Source organism: Nicotiana tomentosiformis, unplaced genomic scaffold (genome assembly GCF_000390325.3).
Source record: "Nicotiana tomentosiformis unplaced genomic scaffold, ASM39032v3 Un00115, whole genome shotgun sequence".
Lineage (NCBI taxonomy): Eukaryota > Viridiplantae > Streptophyta > Magnoliopsida > Solanales > Solanaceae > Nicotiana > Nicotiana tomentosiformis.
This window is the reverse complement of record NW_027174674.1, coordinates 8,284-26,973: the sequence shown is the minus strand read 5'-3', so window position 1 is coordinate 26,973 and position 18,690 is coordinate 8,284.

Sequence of the window (18,690 nt, the reverse complement as noted above, 5' to 3'; positions counted from 1 at the left end):
AGCTGTGAGATGTCTATATCTGCACGTTGAACCAGAGCACGGAGGAGTAATGATACCTCCCTCATCATCGTGGCCTGCTCAGTCTGGACTCGGCTTAGATCCGCACGAGTCTGACTCAAATCATCTCTGGTGGCACTCAACTCTACATGAGTCGCTATTAACTCAGCCCTGTTCTCTTGCATATCAGCTTGCGTCTTCTCAAACAACTGTTGAATGGTGAGCTTAGAAGACCTTCCCTTGTTCGGCTCTAGTACATGAGTAACATCATATGGTCCTGGAGCTTTAGCCTCAATGTCGTCATTCTACTTGTCCCATAGTACTCCCATCTTTGTCAAGAAAGCCGATAGGGTATTTGCAAAGAACAACCTCCACTTGTAGTTCATCCTGGTGTGCTGCATTTGGTCATGCATGATGGCTCCCAATTTGAGCGGTATCCCCTCCAATAAAGCATACAATACTAGTGCTCGGTGTCGAAGGACATCAGTTTTGTGTTGGCATGGCATCAGGCGGCTGCATATGAAATTTAGAGCCACACGTGCTAATGCACTCATGAATTTCTTGGCCAGAGAATGGTACTTCATACTCCCATGCTTCCAATTTGCATCCTTGGCATAGGACCGACCTAATGTGTGCATAATCTGGTGCTTTGCATATGGAGTCAAACCTATCTGTTAGTGTGTGTGGCACCCCTAAGAAATTATTCAGAGCTTCAGCTGAGACATTAATATCCACCCCTCGTACTCTCACAATGCTGCCCCTGGAGTGACGCCAATTGGCGTAAAGCTCTCTGACGATAGTGAGGTTGGCCTTGCCATGGCCCTTCAAGATAGGTCCCCATTGTTGCACCTCTCGAATTGATTTTAGAAACTCTGGGTACTTTTTCTTAAGTGCTCCGATGTTGATTGGCTTTTCTGGAATGTACTTCTTTGAACCCAAGCTCGGAATGCCTTTTCATTAACAAAGTTCTTCTCCCAAGCAGCTCGGTCTATTGGTTCACCCTCATCTTCTTCACTCATGTCGACATGTAGAAGCTGATTATCCGAATCTGACTCGGACTCAGATTCTGCAGTAATCTTCTGCTTTCCTTTATCATTTGGGTCACTCTGCTCGGAATGCCTTTTCATTAACAAAGTTCTTCTCCCAAGCAGCTCGGTCTATTGGTTCACCCTCATCTTCGTCACTCATGTCGACATGTAGAAGCTCATTATCCGAATCTGACTCAGACTCAGATTCTGCAGTAATCTTCTGCTTTCCTTTATCATTCGGGTCACTTTGCTTGGAGGCTTTTCTCTGGTTCGGCACAGGTTCTCTTATCTCTATCCCTTTGCTTGGCGGATTTAATGATGTTGTTGTAATACCCTTCTTCACTGTCCTCCTTACTAATTGTTCCTCCTCTTCTTGCTCTGATTCATCAATTAACTGCCTAGTCTGCAGTTCCTTCTCTTTGTCAGTCCGCTTCCTTTTTTCTGTGGATTTGGAGCACTTGTCGCCTTTCCGGTAGGCTTTTTGGGTGGTTGCTTGTTATTATCTTTGTCTTGTTGCTTGGACGGTTTGCTCGTTGCTGCCATTTATGAGCCTCAGTACCTGCAATGCAAAGAAATCAACAATTAGCGTATAGAACAGTGAAGTTCAGCTATAAAGCAGTTGCAACATCTTGCACTTCCAATCATTCGCATAGTCATTTCATTCAGTACTTCATGAAACTATAGCCCATGGCTTTCAGCAGGGATATGATAACTCTTTTCATGTTTACAAATAAGCACTTCGCTATATAGATATCATTATGCACAACATGAGGTTTATCCGAGCGATGCTCACTAACCATGTTCAATTACACATAGCAGCTCACTCAACCCCACACTTATTCTCACGACATATCATTACGCATAGAGCTCACACAATTCAAATCGAGTAACACTTTACATTTCAAGACGTCTAGCATGTGCCGGATGTTCAATTTATTTAGATAATCTATCATAGGCTCAAAACATTCCGACAATGTTGTACACAATCAAGACAAACGACCCTACACTTATTCACTAGCATATACCAGTGTTGCTCAGTTACTTAGACTTCACCGGCGCCTAAATTTACCTCACGGGCAATTCGTCGAACAGGTGATATGCAACAGTTGTGCCTAGTTTCTTCTATCAGTAGGGTAATTCGACTACCCTCCCAAAATTAACGAGATGAAGGGAATTATAGTTTATCATCTCGCAACCATTACAACTAACAGGAATGACATCCCCAAACCTCAAACTTTTTGAATAACATGTGTGACATTTAAATTGATAAAACTTAACCTAGGGGAATTTGGAGCAGGGGGTCTATTTCTACCAGCGAGGGAGATAAGAGAGGAGAATGAGGAGAGAAAAGAAAAAGAAAGAACGAGGAAGAAGATACATACCTGTCGCGTTTGGGGTGAGGCAGTGGTGGTGCGAGGGAGAGGAGATGTGGTGGTTTCAAGTGAGAGGGAGGGTCTGGGAAGAGGGTATATGAGGAGATGTTGTGCATATGATGTGTTAAAGTATAACACTTACTTGTGCGTGCGAGCTTGGACGCGACGCGTCCCAAATGCTTTCTCTGAAATTGTTTGGACGCGGCTGTGGACGCTATAGGCAGACTTAACTGCCTTGAGCAATTGGTCCGTCAATTTTTTATGCTGAGGGGGATGCGACGCATCCGCCCTGTTTTCCCATATCTGGACCCTTTTTTTTTAAATATATACATACAAGATCTAATTCCTAAAAAATGAACTAAAAAAGAACTTGGGTGGCCTCCCAAGAAGTGCCTGATTTAACGTCGCGGCACGACGCAACATATTCTTCACGCCTCCACCAAATCCATCAAGGTCTTGTGACGTGCAATGTCACCACCCCAATAGTGTTTTACTCTCTGTCCATTTACCAAGAATGTCGCATTGGAACTCGTATCACGTAATTCCACCGCCCCATGAGGTTTCACACTAACCACTTCAAACGGACCCGACCATCGAGATTTAAGCTTTCCGGGAAAAAGCTTTAGCCTCGAATTAAACAAGAGAACTTCTTGACCTGGCTCAAACTCACGAAGTTGGATGTGCTTGTCATGCCACCTCTTTGTCTTTTCTTTATACAATTTGGCATTTTCATACGCATGCAATCGAAATTCATCAAGCTCGTTGAGTTGTAGCAATCTCTTCTCACCGGCCAAGTCCATCTCCATATTTAGCTTTTTAATCGCCCAATAGGCTTTGTGTTCAAGCTCTATGGGCAAGTGGCACGCCTTCCCATAAACCAACCTGTACGGAGAAGTACCTATGGGGGTCTTGTATGCAGTGCGATATGCCCATAATGCATCATCCAGCTTTCCAGCCCAGTCCTTTCTATTCCCACTTACTGTTTTCTCCAAAATCTGCTTTACCTCTCTGTTGGAAACTTCTACTTGACCACTCGTTTGGGGATGATAGGCAGTGGAAACCTTATGCTTAACTCCATACTTTGCAAGAACATTATTTAGCAATTTGTTACAAAAGTGAGTTCCTCCGTCGCTTATCAACACTCTTGGAGTCCCAAAACGTGTGAAGATGTGCTTCTTTACAAAGCTTACCACTACCTTTGTGTCATTAGTAGGAAGAGCAATGGCCTCCACCCACTTAGAAACATAGTCGACTGCCACCAAGATGTACCTGTGCCCATTAGAATATGGGAACGGTCCCATGAAATCAATTCCCCAAACATAAAAAAGCTCTACTGCCAGAATATTTTGCAAGGGCATCTCGTGCTTCCTTGTGATAGTTCCGGTTCTTTGGCATCTGTCACAATTTTTAACAAAGGCATGTGCATCCTTAAACAATTTTGGCCAATAGAAACCTGATTGTAGCACTTTTTGGGCGGTTCTATCCTCGCCATGATGACCTCCATATAGCGAAGCATGGCAGTCATGCAGTATAGCATTCATCTCTTCCTCAGGAACACACCTTCGCACCAACTGATCTGCGCACTGCCTATATAAGAATGGCTCATCCCACATGTAGAGCCTCACATCATGTAAGAATCTTCTTCTATTGTCAGGTGTCAATTCTAGTGGCGTCATCCCACTTGCAATAAAATTCACATAATCTGCATACCATGGGGCTTCACATGAGGTGACTGCTAATAACTGCTCATCAGGAAATGTTTCTTTGATTGACCCTTCTTCAGCTACATGGTTCTGACTTTCTAATCTGGACAAGTGATCAGCCACTTGATTTTCTGTCCCTTTTCGATCTCGGATCTCTAAGTCAAATTCTTGCAAGAGGATGACCCAATGAATCAGCCTCGACTTGGCGTCTTTCTTTTCAAACAAGTATCTGATAGCTGAATGATCTGTGTAAACGATGACTTTGGTTCTCACTAGATAGGATCTGAACTTGTCAAACGCCCACACCCCTGCAAGTAACTCCTTTTCAGTAACTGTATAATTCATCTGAGTTGGATTCATAGTTTTGCTCGCATAATAAATTGAGTGAAAGATTTTATCCCTCATTTGCCCCAAAACAGCTCCGATTGCTATGTCACTTGCATCGCACATCAACTCAAATGATTGCGCCCAATCTGGGCCAATGATAATTGGTGCAATCACCAACCTTCCCTTCAGCTCCTTAAATGCTCTCAGACAGGCATCATCAAACTTGAAGGGCACATCTTTTTCAAGAAGCCTGCACAAAGGAGAAGAGATTTTCGAAAAATCTTTAATGAAACGACGATAAAAACCTGCATGGCCCAAAAAACTGCGAATGCTTTTGACAGATGTCGGTGGGGGCAATTTTTCAATTGCCTCCACCTTTGCTTTGTCCACCCGCAAACCACTTTTGGACACCTTGTGCCCCAAAACTATACCTTCACGTACCATAAAATGGCACTTTTCCCAGTTTAGCACCAAGTTCGTCTCTTCACACCTAGCAAACACTTTATCAAGGTTCATTAAACAATTATCAAAAGAACATCCAAACATAGAAAAATCATCCATGAACACTTCTACAAATCTTTCAACCATGTCAGTAAAAATAGTCATCATACACCTTTGAAAAGTCGCAGGTGCATTACAAAGACCAAAGGGCATTCTCTTGAATGCATACGTGCCATAAGGACACGTAAATGTAGTTTTCTCTTGGTCCTCTGGGGCTATGGCAATCTGATTATACCCCGAATAACCGTCCAGGAAACAGTAGTATTCCTGGCCAGCTAACCTATCAAGCATTTGGTCAATAAAGGGGAGGGGAAAGTGGTCTTTCCGGGTGGCATTGTTCAATTTTCTATAATCTATGCAAATTCTCCATCCAGTGACAGTTCTTGTAGGAATTAAGTCATTATTTTCATTAACTACTACAGTCATCCCCCTTTCTTCGGCACACATTGAACGGGGCTTACCCATTTGCTATCAGAGATTGGAAATACAATACCTGTATCAAGCCACTTAATCACTTCTTTTCTTACCACCTCTTTCATGATTGGATTTAGTCGGCGTTGTTGCTCTACACTTGGCTTGTGTCCGTCCTCCATGAGGATTTTATGCATGCAGAAAGCTGGACTAATGCTTTTAATGTCAGACATTGTCCACCCAATTGCTCGCTTGTGCTCACGTAGCACCCTCAATAGATTTTCTTCTTGCAATTTAGACAAGTGAGAAGAAACAATAACAGGTAAAGTGTCAGGACTACCCAAATAAGCATATTGAAGGTGAGGGGGTAGGGGTTTAAGCTCCAATTTTGGAGCTTCTTCAATTGACGGCTTTGGAGGGGGACCACTTGGCCTATTCAGGGGCTCAAACGGGTGCATTCCTTGCATGTAAGCACATGATACATCTAGGATATGCATCATCTCCTCAACCTCATCATCAATCATCAAGCTATCAAACAACATGAGTGCTTTTTCTAGAGAGTCGTCTAGATATACACTCGTGTCAAGAAGTTGCTCATCCACCTCCACAACAGATATCATAGAGAGCTCCTCATAGTGGCGGGGAAGTTGGATTGCTTTGTAGACATTAAAGACTGCTTCCTCGTTGTCCACACTCATAATCATTTTCCCTTCTCTCACTTTAATTATTGCATCACCAGTATCCAAGAGAGGTCGTCCCAATATGATTGGAACTTGTTCATCAGCCTCAAAATCTAGAATAATGAAGTCAGCTGGGAAATAAAATTTCCCAATTTGCAGCAGCACATCTTCAATCACTCCTTCAGGGTAGGCTATGGACCTATCAGCTAATTGCAACATCACAGTGGTTGGTCTTGGAGCTCCCAGACCCAATTGCTTAAACAAGGACAATGGCATCAGATTTATGCTCGCCCCCAAATCACAAAGAGCACGACCCACATCAATATTACTGATTCGCACTGGAATGGTGAAGCTGCCAGGATCCTTAAGCTTTTGAGGAAGCTTGTTTTGGACCCTTGAAGTACACTCCTCAGTAAGTGCAACTGTCTCGAACTCATTCAATTTCCTCTTGTGAGCCACTATATCTTTTATGTACTTAGTATACTTTGGAATTTCATGAAGTACATCCACCAATGGAATATTTAATTGAACCTGACTCAACATAGAGAGAAATTTGTTGAACATGCGATCGTCATTCTTTTTCTGCAATCTCTGGGGGAAAGGTGGTGGTGGCCTTGCAGCCTCCACTGGCTCTGAACTTGCATCATTTTTCTTTGACTCGTGTATTGCCTTAGGGGTCAGCCCCCCCTCAGGTATAGGTTTGTCCTTTCTCTTCTTTGGCACTGCCTCTAGTTCCCTTCCTCTAGTTTCCTCCCGTTTCTGAGTGTAACTGCATTAACTTGAGGGTTCTTCTCTGTATCACTGGGAAGAGAGCCTGTAGGTCTAGTATTTTGATTTGCTGCTAACTGCCCCATTTGCCTCTCAAGATTTCTGAAATCGGTCCTGAGTTGTTGATTGTCAAGTAACAACTTTTTTAGCAAGTCATTCGTACTCTCTTCTGTTTGTTAGGGTGGCTTCTAAGGCTGATTGAAATTTCCTTGAGGCCTATACTGATTCTGATTCTGTTGATTTCCGCCCCATGAGAAGTTAGGATGATTCCTCCAATTTGGATTGTAAGTGTTCCCATATTGTGCATGCTGATTCATCGGACCTCTATTTTGTTGCCCCACATAGTAAATAGATTCAGGATTCGTGGGACACATGTCACTCATATGACTGTCACCACATAGTTCGCAGCAAATAGACATTTGTTGTACATGTTGCATCTGTTGTGTTTGTTGCATTGTCATTTTGTTCATCTGATTTGCCAGCTTTGCAATATTTGCTCTCATGGCTGAGAAGTCATCAAGCTCAATCACCCCGGCTGCCTTTTGTTTAATTGCTCTTCTTGCATCCCCATCTCCTTTCCAATTATGGTCATTAGCAGTGAAGTTATTTAGCAAGAGTTGTATTTCACTATACGACCTCGCCATGAAATTACCCCCACAAGCTGAATCAAGATTCATTTTTGATGCCTCGTCTCGCCCATCAACAAAAGTGTGACTCAATACCTCATCAGTCTGACAATGATGCGGGCAGTCTCTGAGTAGCTTCTTGTATCTTTCCCAAGCTTGACGAAGTGTCTCGCCATCCCGTTGTTGGAACCCAAGAATTTGGCTCCTCAACGATTTTGTCTTCTTAGTAGGGAAAAACTTGATTAGGAATTTCCTTGCTAAATCATCCCAAGTGTGGATTGAGTTCGCGGGCTCTTTTTGCAACCATTCCTTAGCTTCCCCCAACAATGAAAAGGGAAATAGTGTCAGCCTGACATAGTCCTTGGAAACGTTCGGATAATTGTAAGTGTCCGAAATTTCCAAGAAGTTCTGAATGTGCCTCTGCGGGTCTTCATGAGATAGACCCACATATTGCCCTGTGGACTGAATCAGCTGTACCATGTACTGTTTGAGTTCAAAATGCCCCGTGATATCAGGCTTCACGATAGCCTGAGTCATATTAGCAAGATTGGGCCTTGCGGCTTCTATCACCGGACGCTCCTCATTACCTGCCATCTCTATTGGCTGTGGTTGAACTACGATGTCCAACTCTCTTTCTATTCTCGTTCTAGCTTCGACTTCCTTGCTCACTCTATGAAGTGTTTGTTCAATTTCTGGATCAAAAGGAAGGAGGTTGTTTGCACTTCTACTCCTCCGCATTCAAGAGAAGATCCTACGTTAACACAAACAAGGCAAACTGAAAATTAAAACTTGAACAAATAAGTAATAAAAGCTTAACTCAGTCAAGTAGTTAATTTCTAGGTCCCTGGCAATGGCGTCAAAAACTTGTTGCGACCAAACACACTCACGCAAGTATACGTGGTCGTCAAGTAATATAGTAATGAGTAGAGTATCGTTCCCACGAAGACTTATGATTAACTTTTGACTAACTCAAACTCAAATAACTTATCGATTCAAGCGATTTCTCACAAAATAGATAATTTTCTAATTTACTACCTAAAAACTATCAAGTAATGAAATACTAAAGATCAACCACAACACTTAAATGATTTCGAATAACAATCAATAGGAGATAATATTTCAGGGTCATGGGTTATCTAATAATCATGTTGCATTCTTAGCTTAAAATAACTAATTGATTTATCTGGGTTGTTGATTGACAGGGTTGATATTACTCATAAAAATCTGTCGAGTTCTTACTCGCCTATTCAAGCTAGCTTAATGCCTATATGTCTATGAAATTAAGATTAACAAGAATGCATTTACACTTCCTGTATTTCAACCGAGCAAGACAATTAGGTATATTTCTATCCTAATTGCGAATCCGTTCCCTGATGTCCGGGTTCAAGAACTTGCTCTATTTAATTCTATATACAATCTAGAATTCCCACTTTCGAGTTCAACTCTAGATTCGTAGATAGTAATTCACTGTTAGCTACTCAGAAAATTAATTAAAAACAGAATTAAATAAACAACCCAATATGATAAAATCAACTTTGTCAAATTAAACTTCAAACATCAACATTCATGTATCGCCCATGACCCTAGAATAATAGGGTTCTTAGCCACTCATGTTCATGCAATCATCAAATAATTCACAAGAGTGCATAATAATCAATAAAAGAAGGAAAAATAAGAACTCAAGATGAATTCCGTGGTTCCCCAGCTTTGTCGTGGCTTTTCCCCCTTCCCAATATGTTAGATGACCTAAAAGAGGCGTTTTTGACTTATATATTGCATACAAAAGTCGTGGGCCAAAGTTCCCCTATTCCTAATCCGACTCAGCTTCAGGGATTGATGCTGGGGTGGATGCGTCGCATCCACCTCGTCCTCCACTTCTCAGCTTCGCATGCTAGGGTGGATGCGTCGCATCCACACTTTGTTCCTCCATCTCAGCTTTGCCCAGGTGCGGATGCTAAGGCGGATGCTATGGGCCGACTTCACTGCTAAAGGTGCACGAAATCTAATTTTTTCTCTAGATTGGATGCGACGCATCCAACCCCTCTTCCTCTAGCTAGAGCACCATTTTTTCATATTTTTGCACTCCAAACACCTTAAATCATCACACATAACTGAATTAGTCATAAAACCAATAATTAAACCATGTTGGACATTTTAAAGATCAAATAGCACCAAAAAACAGTAACTGAATTAGTCATAAAACCAATAATTAAACCATGTTGGGCATTTTAAAGATCAAATAGCACCAAAAAACAGTTAAAACATGGGTAAAGTAACATCAACACATATCAAAATATGTCCAACATCAGGCTTACATCTCAAGAACCATCTATCACTGAGGCGAGCGAGGATGAAGTGGAGGTCGTGCCCGAGGACGTCTCACTCGGTAAAGAGTGGGTGATGAAGATGAACACGGGGATGGACGTCGTGGAGATCTTTGGCCAACGCTTGGGGAAGGTGGAATGCACCATTAGCGTTCTTGAGGGGCACACTCTTGAAGAGATTGAGAGTATCCGAAATGACTTGGAGAGACGTACATAATCCAAGATGGAACTAAGGCAAATCACTGCCTTAGAGTGTAGACTCATGGAGGCTTTGAGTACTATAGATGCTATGAAGGAAAAGATAGAGTCACTCGAGGAGCATGTTAGTGCTAGCATGACCGAGGCAGCCAACAATGTTGTGGTGATGAGGGAGGCTAAGATCGAGGCTCCCAAACCCTCGGTGTTAAGGTGTTCGTGATGCACAAGAAGTGGAAAACTTCCTTTGGCACTTGGAAAACTACTTCAGGCATGACAAAGTGAGGGACGATGAGGCCATGATCAGCACATCAGTGTTATACCTCTCAAAGACTTCCATGCTATGGTGGAGAAGGAAGATGGTTGGCGTGGATAAAGGTCTATGTACTATTAGCACGCAGGATCAGTTCAAAGCCGAGTTCAAGTGACAGTTCTTTCCAAACAATGTCTTGTACGAGGCAAGGAACAAGCTTAGGGAGTTGAAGCAAATAGGGAGCATACGTGTCTATGTCAAGGAGTTCACCACCCTTATGCTTCAAATTCCCAACCTGACCAATGATGACTTGTTGTTCCACTTCATGGGCGGGTTGCAAAATTGGGCTAAACAAGAGTTACAACGCCGTCAAGTCGCAGATATAGACCAAGCCATAGTGGAGGCCGAATCATTGATGGATTTCAGGCATGACAAGAACGACAAAGGCAAAGGTAACGAATCAAAGGTTAATAATGTCAAAGGTGGGGGAGACCGTGGCAAAGTCAAGGAGATACAACAACAATACTACAAGACTCAAGATTCAAAAAAGTCGAGTGGCCGTCAGGGCTACGCCGAGAAGAAGGGATGTTACATATGCGGAGGGTTGCACAACTTCAGGAATTATCCCGACCGAAAAATCCTCAGCTCCATGATCTGTGAACGGAAGGACCAGCCGCAAGGAGAAAGTTTGGGAACCGCACAGTTAGGTATGATCGGATTATGCGGCGATGTCACGAAGAAATCTATCCAACCTACCGAGAATGGCAATCAGTACGTGGATCTCACCATCAACAACAAGCCTGCTCGTGCAACGGTGGATATTGGAGAAACCCATAATTTCGTGACTGAGGCTGCCGCAAAGAGACTAGAATTGAAGCTTGCTCCAACCAATTCTCGAGTCAAGACCATGAATGCCGAGGTACAGAATACTCGTGGGGTAGCTAATAGAGTTGGTGTCAAATTGGGAGCTTGAAAAGGTATGACAAACTTTACCGTAACCGCTATGGATATCTTTGACATCATACTGGGGCAAGAGTTCTTTAGACATTGTCATACTTTGATCGACCCCTACCTCCAACGTCTATTACTTATGGAGTAAAAAGAAGCTTGCATGGTACCTACAATGACTATGCCACACGGACAGAGCCAAGCACAAATTTTAGCTATGCAAGTTGTCAAGGGGATCAAGAAGGGGGACGTTCGTGGCAACCATCACAAGTCTGGAAGAAGACAAGAGTTTCCAAGAGACACTGCCGCCTTGCATAGAGAAGTTGCTTGAGGAAAACAAAGATGTCATGCCCGAGGAGTTGCCTAAGCACTTGCCTGCTAGGAGAGACACAAGATTGAGTTGGAGCTAGGGGCTAAGCCACCAGCATTTGCCCCATATCGTATGGAACCACCCGAGCTAGAGGAGCTCAGGAAACAATTGAAAGAGCTTCTAGATGCTGGATACATTCACCCATCAAAGGCACATTTCGGTGCACCAGTATTGTTCCAGAAGAAGAAGTATGGATTGATGCGCTTGTGCATAGACTACCGAATACTTAATAAGGTCACAGTGAATAATAAGTACCCGATCGCGCTCATTGTTGACTTGTTCGATAGACTTGGGCAAGCCAAGTACTTTACCAAGGTGGATCTTCGCAAGGGCTACTACCAGGTTCGCATTGTAGAAGGTGATGAGCCGAAGACAACATGTGTGACGAGATATGGAGCCTATGAGTGGTTGGTGATGCCCTTCGGCTTAACCAATGCACCAACCATATTTTGCACCCTTATGAACAAGATTTTTCATCCCTAGCTTGAACAAGATTTTTCATCCCTAGCTTGATGAGTTCGTGGTAGTCTACCTAGACGACATAGTCATCTACAACAACACCTTGCAGGAGCATTTGTAGCACTTAAGGAAGGTTTTTCAAGTCTTGCGGGAGAACGAGCTATACATCAAGAGGGAGAAATGCGAGTTTGCACAATCAAAGGTGCACTTCTTAGGCCATGTTATTAGCAATGGAGAGCTACACATGGACGAGGCTAAGGTACGTGCTATCCAGGAGTGAGAGGCACCTATAAAGGTAACTGAGTTGAGATCCTTACTTGGCCTTGTTAACTACTATCGTCGGTTCATCAGTGGCTACTCAGCAAAGGCCTCACCATTGACTGAGTTGCTAAAGAAGAACAAGCCAAGGGTTTGGACAAAACTTTGTCAAAAGGCATTTTAAGGCCTTAAGGCAGCTGTAATAGAGGAGCCAGTATTGTCACAACCCCAAATTCCCTCCGTAGGATGTCGTGATGGCACTTAGTCTGAAATAACAATAGAAATCTGAAATAAATAATCTTCAAATTCACGTAATTTAAACTCCCAAAACCCGGTAGGAATAAGTCACAAGCTTCTAAGAATTTATCCTCAATGTATCTATATATATCAGGGTCTAAGAAAAATAAGGAAGTAACATAATAATGATAGAAGGGGACTCCGGAGTCTATGGACGCTGGCAGATATACCTCGAAATCTCCGTACACAGGTAGCTTACTGATGTCTCGACTGGTAGGATGTACCTGGATCTGCACAAAAAGATGTGCAGAAGCGTAGTATGAGTACACCACAGCGGTACCCAGTAAGTGCCAAGCCTAACTTCGGTAGAGTAGTGACGAGGTCAGGTCAGACCCTACTGGAATAATAAAAGACGAGGTGAAATGTTTAACAATATAATAAAAATGAAATGACAATGAAAATGAATTAAGTAAGTAGTATGTCACCAACTAACTATGCAAAATAATGAAAAATAATATCTCGTGCAAACAAAACAGAATTGTTTTCAACTTTAAGAAAATCACAACAATAATCAAAGGCAACTGCGTCCATAAATCAATATCAACAAGGACACTCCCGAGGTACCGCCTCGTAGTCCCAAATCATAAATAAATTCACAATATCTCATTTCCTTATATCACCGCGGGAGCCTTCACATTTAATTTTAAAGAAAAATATTTTTTCCGAAATAGCATCCCGCGTTTTAGCCACCCTTATCACACTGCATGACTTCTAGTAGTTCCCTTACTAGCCACGCGTATCAAGCCACTCTTATCTCACCGCATGCGTTTTTACACCCAGACCTTATACCACCGCATGTGCATCAATATCACAAAATATCACAATCTGCACCTCAAGTGCTCAAATATTTCAATTTGCCAAAATAAACAATATCAGCAATATTTTCCATAACGGGGAGCTCACGACTCAATCACATTGAGTAAAAAAATCTCACAAAATATTCGGGAATTAAATAATTCAGCAAAAATAATATTAATTTTTTTTTAATACATTGCCTCAGTTCCAAATTTAAAATATCAAATACTTTATATTAATAATATTTAAATTAAATAAATTCCACCTTCAAATAATGCACAGAATAAAAGAAACCAGATTTCAGCTAAACAGGTAAAAACAATTAGCATGAGAGGTTCAAGCAAATTTAAAGTATATAAATCAGATCAATGATGAAGAATATAACAAGATAAAATAATTTAATTAATATGTAACATTGATCTACACAATTTAAAAACATAATCCTTCACATTTTTCATGTACACACTCTTCACCTCGTGTACACGACTTTCATCACATTACAATTATCACATCAATACCAATCCAAGGGGAAATTTCTCCCACACAAGGTTAGACAAGGTAATTACCTCGACTTACTCCAATTTAATCCACTAGTAGGTCTTTTCCTCGATTATCCAACTCTGAATGGCTCGAATCCAGCCAAAACAATTCGATACAGTCAACAAAAAATATAGGAATCACTTTCATGAGAAAATACTACATTTTTCAATAAAATCCGAAATCAGCTCAAAAATCGCCAGTGGGGGACCATGTCTCAGAATCCGGTGAAGGTTACGAAATTTGACAACCCATTCAATTACGAGTCTAACCATACCAGTTTCACTCAAATTCGACTCCGAATCGACACCGAAATCTCAAAAATTCGTTTCTATGAGATTTCCAAATTTTTTCCAAATTTTCATCTCAATACACTAATTAAATGGTGAAAACAATGATATATTCGTGTATATTGACCAAATCCGACTTAGAATCACTTACCCAAATATTTTTCCTTGAAAATCTGTCAAAAATCGCTTCTGCTCAAGCTCAAATTCGTCAAAAATGGCAAAGGGGATGAAATCCCCAGTTTTATAAAACTGCCGAGGCAGCCATGATCATGGGCATCGATCATGGCTTCGATCTTTATGGTCCTCAATTATGGCCTCGGTCATAGCCCTCGATCCTGGCCTTCGATCCTTGACTCCATTTCTGGGCTCGATTTCCAGCAGAAGAAGATTTTTAGCAGCTGTTTAAGTCCACCTTTTGATCCGTTAACCATCTGAAACTCACCTGAGGCCCTCGGGAACTCAACCAAATACACCAACAAGTTCTAAAACATCATACAAACTTATTTGAAACCTCAAATCACATCAAACAACGCTAAAATCGCAATTCACACCCCAATTCAAGCTTAATGAAACTCCAACTTCTACATTCGATGCCGAAACCTATCAAATCAAGTCCGATTGGCCTCAAAATTTGCACACAAGTCATAAATGACATAACAGAGCTATGAAAATTTACAGAACTGAATTCCGACCCCGATATCAAAAAGTCAACTCTCCGATCAAACTTTCAAACTTAAATTCCTATTTTAGCCATTTCAAGCCTAATTTAACTACAGACTTTCAAATAAAATTCCGGACATGCTCCTAAGTACAAAATTACCATACAGACCTATTGGAGTTATCCAAATTCTATTCCGGGGTCGTTTGCTCATAGGTCAACGTCCAGTCAACTTTTTTAACTTAAGTTTTAAACTTTGGAACTAAGTGCTCCAATTTATTCTAAAATCTCTTCGGACCTAAACCAATTACTCCGACAAATCATATATTAGTTACAAAGTATAGAATGAGTAGTAATTAGGGAAACAAGGGTACAACTTTTAAATCGACTGGCCGGGTCGTTACAAGTATTGGCGTTACCTAACCTTGCCAAGACATTTGAGGTGCATACAAATGACTTAGATTTTTCCATTGTAGGTGTCCTGATGCAGGATAAGGATCCCATAGCATTTGAGATCCGCAATTAAATGAGATAGAGCGGCATTACACGATGCAAGAGAAGGAAATGACTTCCATTGTGCATTGCCTTCGTACATGGCGATACTATTTATTCGGGTCGAGGTTCGTGGTCAAGACCGATAATGTAGCTAGTAGCTACTTTCAGACGCAGAAGAAGATCATGCCAAAACAGGCTAGGTGACAGGATTTCTTGGCCGAGTTTGATTATGTGCTAGAGTATAAGCCGGACAAAGGTAACGTTGAAGCCGATGCCTTGAGCTGGAAAGCCGAGCTTTATGCAATCACTTCAACAAGATGGGACATTCTTGAGGCTATAAAAGAAGGCATGCATCATGATTCAGCATCCAAACAACTTATCGAGTTAGCCAACCAGGGCAAGACGAGACGTTTTTTGGTAGAAGACGACCTATTTCTTACTACGGGTCGACGGGTTTACGTGCCTAAGTTTAGAGACATTAGACGGCGGATCATAAGGGAGATTCATGACACAATGTGGGCTGGACATCCAGGCTAACATCGCACTTGGGCCTTGGTTAAGTCAATCTACTATTGGCCACGCATGCGAGATGACATAGAGTATTATGTGCAAACTTGTCTTGTCTGTCAACATGAAAAGGTTGAGCAACAAAAACCCGGAGGACTTTTGGAGCCACTACAAGTTACAGAACGTCCATGGGAGAGTGTGACTATGGACTTTATCACTTGCCTACCGAAGTCCGGCGGTTATGGTACTATTATGGTGGTGGTGGATAAATTTTCCAAATATGCCACATTCATGTCCGCTTCACCAGGTTGCACTGCCAAGGAAGCCGCCAAGCTATTCTTTAAGAACGTGGTGAAGTATTGGGGATTACCAAAGCATATTATTAGTGATCGAGACCCCCGCTTTACTGGGAACTTTTGGAGAGAGTTATTCGACATACTTGGCACGGAACTACACTTTTCCACTAGTTTCCACTCACAGACGGATGGACAGAAGGAACTGATCAATGACTTACTAGAATGCTACTTGAGGCATTATATAAGCGCGCATCAGAAAGATTAAGCAAGGCTCCTGGACATCGCCCAATTCTCTTATAACTTTCAGCAGAGTGAGTCCGCGGGGCGGACACCATTTGAGCTAGTCACAGGCCAACAACCACAAACTCCATATTCATTACCAGTTGCGTTCGAGGGAAAACATTTGGTGGCTTATCATATGGCCAAAAGACGGGAGGAGTAGCTTGACACTGCTAAGTCCTACTTGGATAAGGCAGCTAAGAAAATGAAGAAGTTTGCGGATCGCAAACGGCGTCCCACAGACTATAGAGTTGGGGACATAGTAATGGTGGAGTTTAACCCAAGACAATTCAAGGCACTACAGGGCATGCACCAGAATCTGATTCGCAAGTATGATGGGCCATTTAAGATCGTCTCCAAGGTAGGCAAGATCTCATACAAGCTTGACATGCCATCATATCTTAAGATATATCTTGTTTTCCATGCCAGCATGCTTAAACCATATCATGAAGACAAGGGTGATCTGAGTGGGAGCCAATCAAGTTGAGCGCTTATTACTATCACCGTCTCACATGACCGGGAGATTGAGGCTATGATTGATTACTAGGCTAGGCGAAAATAAGGGCAGAAAGCCACCGCAATGTTCCTCGTCCATTGGAAGGGGCAATCTCCGGAGGAGGCCATGTGGGAATGATATGAAGACTTATGGCAATTCAAAGATAAGATCCGAGAGTTTCGTCGCAACATTAGGTTAGGGAGAGTGTTATGACCCTCTATGTCATCATGCCACCATTTGGCATATATTAATGCCATGTGGAAGCTTACATAGAAAGAAGGATAGCATTTGTGAGAAGATTCTAGAGAAGTATGGACATTTCCTTTGGAAGACCCTAGATCTCTATGGATTTACTAGGAAAGTCCTTGAAATCTTCTAGGCTTGAAGAGCCTTCTAGAGAAAGCCCTTATCTTGTAAATATTAAGGACTTGTGTAACAATTAATATTTACAAACTAGCCCCTAGGAGACTAGTATATAAAAGGGGCCATTCATTTGTATTTCACCAAGCAAACAATTCAAGTTCTCTCTAATACGAAGCTTCCTTTAACAATTCTCTTGTGTTTTTTCTAGTCTCTCTGTAATACATAGCAAGAACGTGAGAAAATTGTGCAGGATTGTGAGAAAATTATCAAGTGTCGCACGTGTACTTAGTTAACGACTAAAGACGTGACATTAAGCTGTACAACCTGTACCGTGGGACCAACTCCTCTTCAGAACAGCAATGCCACATAGAAAACTACCTTTGTAAATTACTCACACTTGTTCGTCAGAAGATTAGTACCAAAATCAAAATTACAACAACTAAGCTTTAACCCTAATAACAACACATGTGGAGTTACTCCTAAAATCTAAATTGAATGACAAATTGACGATTTGATTTTCTCATAGATTATGGTACCACCCAATATGTTGCAGAAGGTAAAAAAATATGAGCATATGCGTTTAAGTTGCCAATCACTTTTGCAGTAGACAACATCAACGATCTTCTCCTTCGAGAGATCTCTCAGGAAGTGAAATTTCACATCAATGTGTTTGCTCCTCCCGTGTAAAACTGGATTTTTAGAAAGCTTAATCGCTGAACCATTGTCACAATAAATTGGAGTTGGTTTATGCGGAAGAAGATGAAGTTCAACAAGAATGTTCTTTAACCAAATTGCTTAAGTAGCACACAGTTGCTGCCACAAACACTGCTTCTGTGGTTGACAAAGTAACAATTGGTTGCTTCTTGGAACACCATGAAATAGCACCTGATCCAAACATAAAGACATAACCGGATGTGCTTTTTCTATCATCTTTATCTCCAGCAAAATCACTATTTGTAAAGCTGATTAAATCTGACTTTCCTTCTTTCTTGTACAGAATGCCAAAATCAATAGTTCCTTGCAAATACCTGAGAATTCTTTTAGCAGCCAACAAGTGAATCTCTTTAGGATTTTCCATGTATCTTCTTATAAGACTTACAAAGTACATTATATCAGGCCTAGTGGATGTTAAATACATCAAACTCCCCACAATTTGCTTGTAGAAGGTGCTGTCAATTTTCTTTCCTATGGGATCTTTCTCCAACTTCAGCCCCATCTCTGCTGGTGTGGTGACAGAATTGCACTTTGGCATTTCAAACCTCATCAAAATTTTCTGGACATTTCCGTTGTGAGATAAAAATTTCAGTAGAAGATTGCTTCACTTCAATACCTAGAAAATAATGCATCAACCCAAGATCCGACATATCAAATTCAGTCATCATTGATTGCTTAGATTTTTAAGCAACGCACGATCATTTCCAGTATAGATCAAGTCATCTACATATAAGCATACATG